Source organism: Candoia aspera, chromosome 3, assembly GCF_035149785.1.
Source record: "Candoia aspera isolate rCanAsp1 chromosome 3, rCanAsp1.hap2, whole genome shotgun sequence".
NCBI lineage: Eukaryota > Metazoa > Chordata > Lepidosauria > Squamata > Boidae > Candoia > Candoia aspera.
Window position 1 is genome coordinate 188,951,975 of NC_086155.1, and position 13,602 is coordinate 188,965,576.

General features: G+C 35.6%; 1 protein-coding gene across 1 annotated transcript in view; it reads left to right on the top strand.

The window, feature by feature from the left end:
• The window catches only part of RIMS2 (regulating synaptic membrane exocytosis 2), a 209,326-nt gene that overhangs the window by 111,593 nt on the left and 84,131 nt on the right, over positions 1-13,602 (top strand). The gene's annotated exons all lie outside the window — the stretch shown is intronic.

The following is a 13,602-nucleotide window of genomic DNA, read 5'->3' on the forward strand; positions in this document are numbered from 1 at the left end:
ATTCAATTTACCCCTGAAAAAGGGGTTTCCAGCTATTTTAGATACAAGATTATCCCAGAACTTAAACTTTTCATCTCTTAATTTAAGAAATTGTGGTTTTCCACATCTTTATAGACTCTGTCTATAAAGACATCTTTAAAAACCTTTTTAAAAATCACTTGCAGCCATTGTTTACATCACAAAAGATTAACATGGATTGTTTTCCATGGCTTGTTATGAGATTTTTCATTTGTTTGTATATTGCAGTGGTTTAATTTAATTCCTTGTAATAGATAACTTTTCAGGGATCCATTAAACCCAGTTTGTATTTTCTTATTCCTGTTTGAAAATGCTTATAACTGTTAAATCTTATGTCATATAAAAATATAAATATTGCCATTATAAATAAATAATGTATAAGAAAATTAGATTTTTAACTTATAAAACTTATTTTAATATATATGTTCCTTTGGTAAATAAGAATGTTAAAATGGCATCATGGCCACGGTATACACAGAATTGTGGTGGTCTCTCATGAAGGATACACAGGCTGCAAGTTTTCTCGGGATGAGAGCCCCGATTCAAGCTGTAAGCCCTCTTTTATTATTCTTTTACTATAAACATGAAGCTCATATTACAAAGAGCTGACTGGTCTAAATAGCAGTGCTTGGCTCATGTAGTCCTCGTGATCTGCCTCCTGGCACAGCTCAGGTTACAGCTCGTGTTGCCTTGTGAGGAAAGTTTTTGCTATAACCTTATCCACTATGGAAGTTCAAGGAAGGTTCAATGAAGATAAGCACAACAATGCCACTGCCGTGGTTTGCCAGCTGGCAGGATGCACGCAATGCTCTCTACACAGAATTACCTTAAAAGAAGTGGATTATCTAAGCTCCTTTCAATCAGGGTTCAGGCTTATTTATTTGTTCAATTTATATGGCTGCCCATCTCAAACCTGTGACTCTGGGCAGCTAACAGGGAATAAAAACAAAAACATAGCAAAACAACAAATAGTAAATGTAGAATAAGATAAAACCAGCAACACAGTTAACATGTTCAGGATACAGGCTCTACCACACACCCCAGGCTCCAAGCTCGGCAATGAAACCTAGGGCCTTACAGAAAGCCTGTAGGGTTGGGGCAAGTGTAATCTCCAATGGAAAGATGTTCCAGAGGGTGGGCACCATGACAGAAAAGGCTTTCCTTCAAGGACCAGCCAGATGACACCACTTAATGGATGGGACCTGGAGCATACCTCTCCTCCTGGATATTACAGGACAATAGATACAACTCAGGAGAGATGGTCCCACAAGTAATCCAGCCCCATGTCATGAAGGGCTTTATAAGTCACTACCAGAAACTTGAATTGAACCTGGAACAGAGCAGAGGCATCACAGGCACTGAATGAAAGGTGCCCATAACTGCCTGCACTGCTGCATTTTGCACCAGCTGAAGCTTCTAGATGCTCTTCAAGGGCAGCCCCATGTACAGCACATTGCAGTAGTCCAGTTGGGAGGTGATCAGAACATGAGTGACTGTGAGCAGAGTGTCCCAGTTCAGGAACAGGTACAGTTGGCACACAACACATAGCTGTGCAAAGGCCCTCCTAGCTGTTGCTGCCATCTGCTCTTCGAGCAGGAGCTGCAAGTCCAGGAGTACCCCCAAATTGCACACAGGTTCTGTCTGGGGTAGTGCAACCCCATCCAGAACAAGAGATGAAATGTCTCCAGAAGCCAGGGGTCCTAAAACCCAAAGCCACTTGTTCTTGCTGAGTTGAAGCCCATTTTTCCCCATCGAGACCCCCACAGCCTCCAAACACCAAGACAGGACTTCCATGGCATCACCTGGATGGCTCAGGGTAGAGATATTCTCACCGCAAACCATTGGATGATCTCACCCAGCAGCTTCATGTAGATGTTAATCAGGAGAGGAGAGGGTACCAATCCCTGTGGCATCCCACAAAACAGGGTCTGTGGGCTGGACCTCAGTATCACTGCTTAGATACCATTTCTTTAGTGCACATTTCCAGTCTGCAGTTATAAGGGAGGAGAGGTTAGCTCGGGGGTTCCTCATTTTTAAGGTACCACAGGGCTTGATTCTCCCTCTCCCATTGTACATCATGTAGATGAAGCTACTGGAAAGGTCATGCTGATATCCAGCTTTACATGTCACATGTTGATATCCAGCTGTAACTTTGCCACTATGGGCTGCACTGGTGGTGCTATGGAAGTCTTGTCTTGGAGGCGGTAGAGGTATGGATGGCTGAAACTGGGCCTAAGCAAGGTGGAATTACTGTTCATTTATTGATACTCTTGATTAGCCCCTATGTTGTCTCTCAAAGGGAAGGCACTACCTCTGAGGAAGCAGGTCTGTACTTGGGGGCCTGCTTCTAAACTCATAACTACTCCTGGTTGGGCAGGGTGGAGGCTGGGGCCAGGAGGGCATTTATTCAACTTTAGCTGGTGTATCATTTGCAGCCCTACCGGAGCATGAGGATCTTAAAACAGTAAATCATATAAATCATACCTTCATTACTAAGCAGTTGGACTACACCCACTCCTCATTTAGCAATTGAGTTCCATTCCAATGACCAGGTCATTAAGTAAAATGGTTGCTAAGTGAACATGTGACTGAGAGAGAAAGAAAAAGAGACACTGCAAAGATTACTGGTTATTTACTGCTGCCATCTCATTCAGATAAAGTTCTCTCATACAGCTACTTCAGCATTACTCTCACTGTAGCATGAGTTGTTGTCACACAAAATTTGGTTGTAAATGCATGCGTTGGTCAGAAAATATATTTTTTTTTACTGTTGTGTTTGCAAATGGTCTCTGACCAAGGTAGTCACTAAATGAAGAGTGGGTGTACTGCAGTGGGTTCTGTTTCGAACTGAAGACTACTTGGAAACTACAATTTGTACAAAATGCAGTGGGCTGTTTAGAGGCAGGTGCTTTTTTTTTTTGGCCTTTCAATCATGTCCAATCCTTGGCAACTGCCTGGACTGTCCCTGCAGTTTTCTTGGCAAGATTTTGGAAGTGGTTTGCCATTGCCTCCTTCCTAAGTCTAAGAGAGAGTGACTGGCCCAAGGTCCCCCAGCTGGCTTTCATGCCTAAGGCCAGACTAGAACTCTCAGTCTCCCGGTTTCTAGCCCATTGCCTTAACCACTAGACCAAACTAGCTCTCAAACTGGGTTTACCTGACAGCTGTACTTCACACCTCTGCTACAGACCCTGCCAGTAAGTTTCTGGGTGCATGTAAAAGTGCTGGTTTTGGTCTATAAGCCCCTATATGATTATACCCCATTTGAAGGGAGCTGAGGCTAGGAGGCGTTTTTTGGTTGTAGCCCTTGCCTTATGGAACAGTCTGCCCTTGGATGTGAGGCTTGCCCCTTTTGTTACAGCATGCTGGAAGTAAATAAAGATAGAGTTCTTCCGGAGGGTGTTCAGTAATTAATAGATTGTACCATGTTTACTAATGTTATTACTTTTCTTTCTTTTATTTTAATGACTGTTCTATCAGAATTATTTTTATTACTTAATTAAGATGCTGATTTTAGAATGGTTGTGGTTATTACATTTACCATGGATGTTTTAATTGCTTTTGCTGATATTATTTATCATGGATGTTTTAATGGTTGTTTTACAATTATAAATCTGTGGGTCTCTGGCAGATATGGTAGTATACTTACTTACTTAATAAATAAATAAATAAATAAAATCCACATACTTGCCATGATACAAAGCTGATGCAAAGGTTTCCCAATCCATTGGAGAGATGGTTGGAGAAATTAAGGACGTTGCTAGGAGTGGTCCATCCGCTTCTAATATTTTTCTTTATGCAACCTATTTTAGTGAAGATATATTTCTTCCATATTCTATGTCACATTATAAATAATAAATATACAAAGTAACATTAGCAGCTTTGTTAAAGAAGAAATTACTATTAGAATTCAGTGATAACTTAATTAGCTGATTTATATTCCTGTTTTGGATGTTAAAATTGAAGAATGCTATTGAATATATAAAAAATTTGGTATCTGTTTGTACCAAGTCATAAACCAATGAATAGAGAAGCCTAAACAACTGATTAATTGTATAAATAGTTGATTTTATCTGGGGTTAAAATATAATTTTCATTTTCTCTTGCATCTGGAGTAAAATGCTGTAACTAGTGACTTATCGAGTTGATAGAACTCTGTGGTTATGCTTGGAAAAACCCTTTGCTTTTGCAGTTAAGGACAGCCAGTGAAAACAGGAATTTTGTGATGTATTTGACAAATTACCATAAAGGTGTTGCCTTTGGTTTAGTGGGTTAGAATTTGTAGAGGTCTAATCTGATCAGGGTTAATTGATCAATAGTTGTCTCTTTGAGGATATATATTCTCTTCTTGTGACATAACATAATATGGACTGTTTAAATTAATATGGGGATGAGTTACCTTGTTATCTTGCATTTGGGATTGGAAATAAACTCCTAGTACCATAATTACAGTATTCGTATCTATAGTACAGTCACAATCAGATTACATATGATAATGGGGAGCAACACCATCATGCCTTTATGCCATGTCATGTTCATAGGTATTGTAGAAACATTTGAATGGATATTGTTAAAAACAGAATGTAGGTTAAATGGATTATGATCCAAGACAGATCTGCTGTTTGTGAGCCTTCTGTTTTTTTCTTTTCTAGGTGATTGTATCTTAATTTGGCTGCTGTTTATATACAGAAACCATACTCCAAATATGTACCTGTGGTTATACTTTTTAGATTTGCTATTTTGTAGCATTTATCATATATCTGAATGTATGCACACTATCTTGAAAGTCAGGTCTTATTAGTAATAAAAATTGTTTAATAATTACATAGCATGTTCACGAATATTAGTGAAACTCATATAAAGACAACTGAGGTGAACATTGTAGAAAGGACAACTGATGCTTCCTTCTGAACTTCAGTATAAATATAGAAAGCTGCCATTCGTTGAAACTAATTCAAATGGTTACATATAGACAACCAAAGCATTGGCGTACCTGGCATATTTGACACCAGGAATGGATCATTTTTTAACACCCCCCTCCTCTGTTGCTGCTGTGCTGCACCACTAACTACTAAACAGCCAATTGGCTTGCTGGCAGGAGCAACCCGCCTTTATACCTCTGATAGCCTCCTTGTTGCCCCTAAGTCGCCAGACAATGCATCTGTTCATTGCCTGCACTCAGGGTGGATCACTACCACTGCTCTGCCTTTGGTATTCCACTGAGCCAAAGAGTGTCCACTGAGAAGCAAGAACAAATATACTATCATATATGTGTGAAAACCAAGATTTGTGCAAGCTCTTTCTCTTTGTAGAAGAGGCATCTCTGTTAAACCAGTTAAGCGGGGATTAAGTTATGTCAGTGAGAGTGGGATATTGAGGGTGGGTAATGAATTTATCTACCTGAACACTGTATACAGGTGGACCTTGTTATTTTTAGGGCTTACATTCGTGTAATTTGACTTTAGTTCTGGAGCTACTTTAGTTCTGGAGCCCTGCAAACTGACTGAAAAAAAAATCACCAAAAAAATCACCCATCCACCCCCAATATAAGGAAAAACAGAAAAAGGATGCTACATCTTGGCCACTCCAGAACTTCTGCTCCCACTCTTAGATTAAGAATACATAAATCCTTCAGATTGCTGAGGAAATGGGTTGAAGGCAGATACGTTTTTTTTGTGCATATCCAAAATGGCTGGTAGTTCAGAATCACATGCCCCAAACTGCAGATAGGTGAAACTATTTGCAGGACAAAGGGGGGATGACGTAACCCAGGGTGAGGGGGCGCTGACCGGCGCGGGGTATTTAAACCCCGCACCGGCGCGCTCCTCTCACTCTCAGCTTTTTTCGCAACTGACACTACGTATGAAATAAACCAGAACCTGCTCTCCTAGGAATCAGCGTCTGTGTTTTACTCTGCGGTAGGCAGTGCATAACAATAAGTTACATTTATCAACAGTGAATAATGAGTGAATAACTCTTTTCTAGTTGGAATTCTGAGCAAATGGATTCCTGCTGGAGATGTGAAGATGCATTGCAACATTTTGCTGCAAGGATGGTATCTATTGTTTCTGCAGTTTTTATTAAGCTTTATTACAGTTTTTATGCAAGACAGTTTTATTAGCCATTCATATATGCAAGATAGATATCAATAATTTTTGTTTTGCTCTTTTTACATTCAATCTATTTATAATAGGTATCTCCCTATTTTATTATAATCAGCGATATTTTTCATGAAATATCTAAAGCCAAAACTTTTGCCAAAATACCTAAATAGCTGCCCAAGGAATTTGTTAGACCAAAGGATCTTCCTCTAGCCAACCACAGTTTTTCTGCTGTTTCTTTATTGCTTGGTGCTTACTATATTGGTTTACCTAAGTAGACCTATTACTAGATGAAGTCATCCTCAAAGTTTCCTCTTTTCTAAAATTTTACTTATATGTTTGCCAATACCCCAATACTTTTCCAGGACTCTATCTATCTATCATGGAAAGTGAGAAAATATATCAGCTGAAGGAACAAAGATGGGTGCTAAATGCAAACTGTATTTCTATGTAAATTTAAGTTTAGCTTTTTATAGTGAATACAAGTGAAAAAGCGTAGCCTCTTAAAGCTGTTCACAGTGGAACATTTTCAGTCCTTTTTACTGACAACAAGACCTAAAATGTTTATGCAAGATACCACCCCACACCCCACCACTGCTGTGGTATTATTACTACCATGCCTTTTCTGCATAATTTTACAGGATCTCCTTAATTAGGAGAGGCTTTTCAAGGAACCTGTATGGTCATAACACAGGGAGAAAGGGGTGGAAAAGCCTCATGGTGGCACAACATTGAATCTAATTCTAAATTATTTTTTATACCTTTGGAGCTGCCTAAAACATACCTTCTGGTTTGACATTGTTATATATCTAAGTACATAGAAAATTCAGAATAGCCTTTTGAAAATGTGTTACTTAAGAGGTTTAATTCCTTTCTGTAATATCAGAAAACTCCTTATGAATAACTATTTTGCTTCTCTTGTCTTAATTTGCAAACTTTTTTTCTTTAGTTTTTCTTAAATTGTTCATACAGATACAGAATGAAAGTAAGAAAAGAGGCATTATCAAATCAGGAGATGAGATTAAGGCAAGTGTGCCAGATGAAGGTCCCCTTTTTCTCAAGAGCAGCTCCTGGGAATATCTGTGCAGTTTTCTTGTCACAATATGGATGTGATTTGCCACTGCTGCTTTCTAGGATATTTTTCTCTCTCTTTTTAGTTTCAGTTGCTTCTACAGCCGTGATCTGCTAAGGTGGTCTAATTACTTTCCAGAGCCAACCCTAGTTAGTTTTCTAGATCAGCTATGCTTAGCCAAATGCTGCCACATATTTTATTATTTAGGTTTAAGATTTTCTCCAGATCATTGATAATTTTAATTTAAAATCAGAATCTAAAGAAATCTGATTAGCTGTTTAAGGACCTGAAACATATAATATTACCTCACAGGGTTGTTGTTGTGGGGAAAATAGGAGGAGGGAGTATTAGATATGTTCGCCACCTTGAGTTATTTATAAAAATAATAAAGGTGGGATAAAAATAAAATAAAATAAATTAGTACTACATAAAATGGCAAAAAACCCAATAACTGTATTTTCAGTTCTCCAGACACCTTTTTTAAAGCAATAAAAGCGTTGGTTAGTAGTTTATTTTATTTACACAGAGAGAGAGAGAGAGAGAGAGAGAGAGAGATTTTGCAACTCAAACTATTTTCCACAATTACTTTGTTAAATCTTTAAATAACTAATATAACAATTTGTTAATTCTAAAAAGGGTACTATTATAGCTATATTACTATACTTCTATTAGGATTACAGTTCTAAGCCTGGAGCACATAGCTCTAAAGATACTTACAATCAACAATTACTCATTGGTACTGTACTTTTCTATGTTTGATGTATTTGTTTAGGACTGAAGTGCTATATAATTCAATCTCACTTTGATATATTGCATTTTAAGAAAGAACATGATAATTTTAGTAAATACATGAAATCCTAACAGAGAGCCAATATGGTTTAGTGGTTAAAGTCCACGTAACCATTGCCACTTGCCACTGGCCCTGGCGAGAACCAAATTCTAATCCACTTTTGGCCATAGAGGTTTACCAGGTGACTTTGGGCCAGTTACTCTCTCTCAGTTCAATCTACAACACAGGGTTATTGGGAAAAACAGGAGGGAGTACTATGCATATAGTACTGAGCTCCTGTACAAAAGGCAGGTATAACACTAACAAAAAAATAAGATAATATTTTGGGTTACATTTGCTAAATTTTTAGAGATCAGACTGATAGATACTCTGATGTTTTTCATTACTAGTATCTGTGTTGGACTACAGTAACGCAGCTGGTTCTCATGAAGAAGGGAACACATTCCAAGGTGGGGGGCAGGGCAAGAGACAGCAGAGCTCAGAGATAGAGTGTGGGAAGATAAAGAGATTCAGAGTAGCCCCACCCTAGAGCCTCCCAGGTTATTTCCTTTAGATTAGAGTAGAATTAGTCTGGCAAGATTCCATCTATACAGTGTGGTCAAATAAAGAGCTGAAGTTTGGATGGACTGATTCCTCATCATTCTTGATCTAGGCCTGACAATATTCCAGATAAGCATTTGGATGACACAATAATATCAGTATTGCTAGTTGCTAAATGCAGTGTACTATTGAAGTAGTATGTGATAATGCATATGAGCTGTGCAAAACATTTATTTATAATTCCTTGCTAAACTAAGCAAGAATGTAACAAAATTCTCTTTTTTCCCCAAATAACTGATCTCTTTGGTATTACTGTATCAAATTTTCATTATAAATTCAGTCATTTGTTTCTTGTTGATTCTATTGTTTATGAGCACAAAAAAAAATTCATAGGGAGGCCCCAAGTAAGTATGTATCACTTATTCTGTGTTCATTTTTGTAGTCACACTGCCTTTTAAGACCCTCATTTTCACGTCAAACATGTAAGGAAATCAAGTGCTAATAATGCTATATGTAATATTCATAGATTTTATTGTCACTTAATGTTCTACTATTCTTAGCTTTGGAGCATAGCATGCAATATTAATTGCTTCTTCTTGACATTCAGAAACTTCGTTGAATGGCACTGGTTTTGTGGAATTGCAAGTGCATGCTAATACTGAAACATTTTATATTAAAATGTCACAATGTGTGGTTGCTGAGAAAAAGGAAAATTCTGTGTTGCAGATTGTTAGGAAAGGAAACAATAAAACTGCTAGTATAATAACCTCTTTATATAAATCGTTGATGAATATTTGGAATTCTGTGAAGACTTCTGATCTCTGCATCTCAAAAAAGGTAGCTGGTAAAGATGCATGAAAGGAAAATAAAATCGATTGAAGCAACTCAGAAAGGTTATAACATTTGAGATTAGAAAAACAAAATATGAATAAAGGGGAATATGACAGAGGTAACTAAAATTATTGCACATAGAAAGGTCTTTCCCCTTCAAAATACTAGAATCCAGAATAATCAGTGAAGCAAAATGGGAGGAGTTTCATAACAGACAAAATAAAATATTTGCTAATGAGTATATGTTTAATATAGCTTCTTTATATATTAGTGTGTATTTGTGTGTCCTGTTTTCAGATCTGCATATTCATTAAGGGATTTTAGAATAACTGAATTCAAGTACCTGGAACATGTTGAAGTACCTTAACCAGTTTGATAATCATATATGTGAAAGTTGGTTAATTAGACATATATGAGATGTATGTATTATAAAATAAATGCTTGTGATTGCTGTTTTGGCCCAACACAATAGTCTTCCATGGAAACTGATAGATTATTGTGTGGTCATTTGAATGGTTTCATTGTTTTCTAATATTATTACCCCAGACAGGGATGATAGCATACAAGGTTTTTCTTTTATTTGTTATTTTTTATTAATGAGACTTTTATTACTCAAAAACAAAGTGTTGTGGTCAGTTTATAAAAACAAAAATAAACTATTAGCATACTCATAAAATAGCATTAAAATGTTGGAAATTTGATTATTATATTGCAAAATAATTTATTTCTTAAATTATTAACTGGCAGTACATTAACTTTATACAATATGCGTCATCGTTTATATTTTATACCTATTTAAAAATTTTCTTCTGAACCTTTAGGAGCAGTAGGAAACAATTTAAGTAAATTTGTGCTAATTAAGCTGATCTAACTGCTACTGAAGTACGTATATGGATTTTTATCTTAGTCACCCAATTCCTATCCTTTTCTCTGTTAACTTTCTGGTGTCAGATTTAAGATTGTAATCTCTTCTGATCAAGGATGTATCAGCACAAAGTAAAAGCAGTAGAATCTATTAATTTGAAAGGCTTTTCAAAATTAATATTATGTATATCATATATTCATATAGGGTATTTGTACAGTAATAAGTTCCAAGCTAAATGTACTTAAATCTTTGCAAATCCCATATACTCAATGAATAAAGAATAGAACATAAATTTGGTCCTGCCAGTGATTATGTACTATTTAATGATAAAGTGCATCAAATGATAGGTATCTTGTAGAAATTGCTTAATCCTTCTGACAAGCTCTGGTTTCTTTTGATTTACGCTAGAAGTTACATGGGAAGACCAGCAGAAAAAGGTGAATGATACAGTAACTGATGAGAAATCATTTCTGACAAAGAAACTTCATACCCAGCCAGGTTTGTCAGGGTTTGGAAACCATCTGAAAGCATGATACTATAAAATTGTTGCATTTCATGCTTTTGTAATCAGTGTGTGTGTAATTTTTTTTTCTAAATTTGTGGTTCATTTGTTTTTTTTTTTTAGTATGTAGATTTAGATTAGTCATGTGGCACAGTTTCTTTTTTAGAGTAGCAGAAATTATGTGTTAGAATGCAGATCAAATAGAAAAAGTGCTTGGCATAAATTAGATATTGAGCTCATTCTTTTTGTCATTAAATGTGTGCCTGAAAATCAGAATTCAAATGTGTGGAAGGTTATTGAATGATCAAGGCCATTTTGGGAGGATTGACTGGTTCATTTTCACACTGGGAAAAGGGAACATGGTAAGGTTATTTGACAGAGAGAGATGGAAGAATACAATCAGAGTGGTGGATGGGAAAATAAAATACAAGGTTTTGGGGGAGGAGTAATTAAGAGAAGTAAAAGAACTAGGTAGATTATTAGATTCATCTAGAAGATTTTTCTTTAACAAGTAAGGAAAATAAGAAAGCAATCAAACAATAAATGAGACTTGAATCCCTAGGAAGTTGCCATTGTTGTACTTGAAAGTTACATAGTTTGAAGTTTGAGTATACTATTAGGAGCACATATAAAGAGAGGTACTGATAGAAACAGTAAGTTAAATGTCTGATAATCCCTGCTAAGGGAATGGATCCTAAATTTCTCAATGAATTACTAAAGAGGAAGTACTTTCTTCAAATTATATTCTGTTGATGAGGAGGAAATTGTTCTTTCCAGAAAGTAGCCTATTTGGGAAGCAATATTTTTCTTTCAATTCCTTGCTTATTCTTTCAGCTCTGGTACTTCTCTTCCTCCTCATTACCTATAATATGTCTAAAAGAGTACATGGGAAATTGCAGGTGGAACTATTTATTATAGCATAATGGAAGTTGCTTTTCTTTGAAAGGAGCACTAAATGAACTCTGTATTTCTTTATCCCAGATAATGTTTTTCTATTCATTCTTGGTTGTTTTTAATAGAAAATAAAATAAATACAACATTAAAATAGTATATTTTCTTCCTTTGTGGGATGTTTATTTCTAACTGTATACTGGGCCATCTTCTGATGTAAAAAAGGATCTTTAGATTTTTGTGGTTAATATCTTCTTGAAGAGTCTCAATGACTGTGGATGTTTTTGTGAATGATTTGAAAGATGGAAGTAGATTCTTTATGTTTTCATTATCTTCAGTTTGAATATCTACAAAGGGCTAATATGTAATATCTATAAGGATACATATCAAGTTCTGTTCATTTGTGACTTTGATGCCCAGAAACCTTTCCATGCAATGAGTTTGGTTTCTTTCAGTTGAGTTTTTATGACTTGTTTTTAAACTTTTGTATGTCATCTTCAGTTGTTTGTGATCTTACAAGTCAAATAAATAAATAAATGGGAAGCCAGTTGATTTTTATGAATAGTATTTTACTAAAGCTTTACTGACTTTAAGTTTTGGTAAGAATATGTCACATAGTCATAATTAAAATGCTGATTGTATCTTTAAAACTTGTGTATTTTAATAATTATATTGAATAAAAAAAGATGTTGCCTTGCATTACAGGCAGTAATCCCACTCAATCCAGTGGGATTTATTACAAAGTCAGGATGCATTGTCATAGGTTGGACTTCAAGTAGCTTCCAACCTGTTAAGACTTTTATAAATATAAGCTTGCACCTTGAGCATCTTGTTTCCTTGGGTGACATATTGGGCATGCTTGCTTTCTTACTTGCCTATTTTATTTATTAAATTACCTATATTTTACCCAATGTACTCAGAATCTCTGAAAGGGATACAATTCATAAAGTGCATAAGATGAAATAATAAAATAATATACTGTAAATAATTTATTTTACTTTAATATTTTAATGCTTTAGTCCTTTAAATAGCAGAGACCATCATATAATAGTAAAGTAGCAGCACATATTTTAATGACTAGCTATAACACATAGCATCAATTCATATTTATGTGAAATGTATAATTTATTTTGGGTTACTCTATCCCTAGATTGAGGGAAGAGTATTTTTCAATAGTAAGTGCTTCCTATAATCCAAATTCCTGTAGCCAGAATTTCCTTTCTTTTAACAGACAATTTAGTCCACCAGTGAAACTTCACTGCGCCCATTGAAGAGCCAGTCATTTCAGGAAGTGATAACCTTGATAGGAAAGTTGTGAATTAGAATGAATTCAGGACTGAATGAGTTCTAATAAGAGTTCTATAGACTCCATAAAAGGAACTGAAAATGTTCCCAGAGAAACAACATTGCTTTTTAAGTGCATGGGTTTGAAGGATAAATTTTAATGTAATGTTTCTGATAGTTACTCTGCTTAAACTTGGTTTCTGTTAATTACTTGATCATTAAATGAGATATGAAATACATGAATGGGGTAATATAATGTTCTGAAAGAAATGTCAAGTTGGATACCATGAATACTCTATCAGTGTAAAATCAATTCAGGTCAAACAAACCGAACTGTTACTTTTAATATACCTTATGTTGCAATCTCATTTATGCATTTATTTACAGATTTTCATTTCATTGTAGTGGGCCATTCTAGAAAGGATTGTTTTTGTTTGTCTTACATAAAAACTTATTTAGAAACTTTAGAGTAATAAGATGAACACAGCAGCATTTTAGGATTCCTGTTTAACTTTATCTCAAAATGTTTAAGCTGAATATTCTTGACCTAAACTAAATTTTGTAGAAAATGTGTCTTGTTTTTTCTAGCTACATTAGTTAGATAGATGAAACATTTTTTTCAAGATCACTAACTTGTTTTTCTGATCCTTTTCTGATCCTTTCTTGTTCAAATGGATAAATTACTCCTTTTAGTATTTGCTGTCTTTTCTT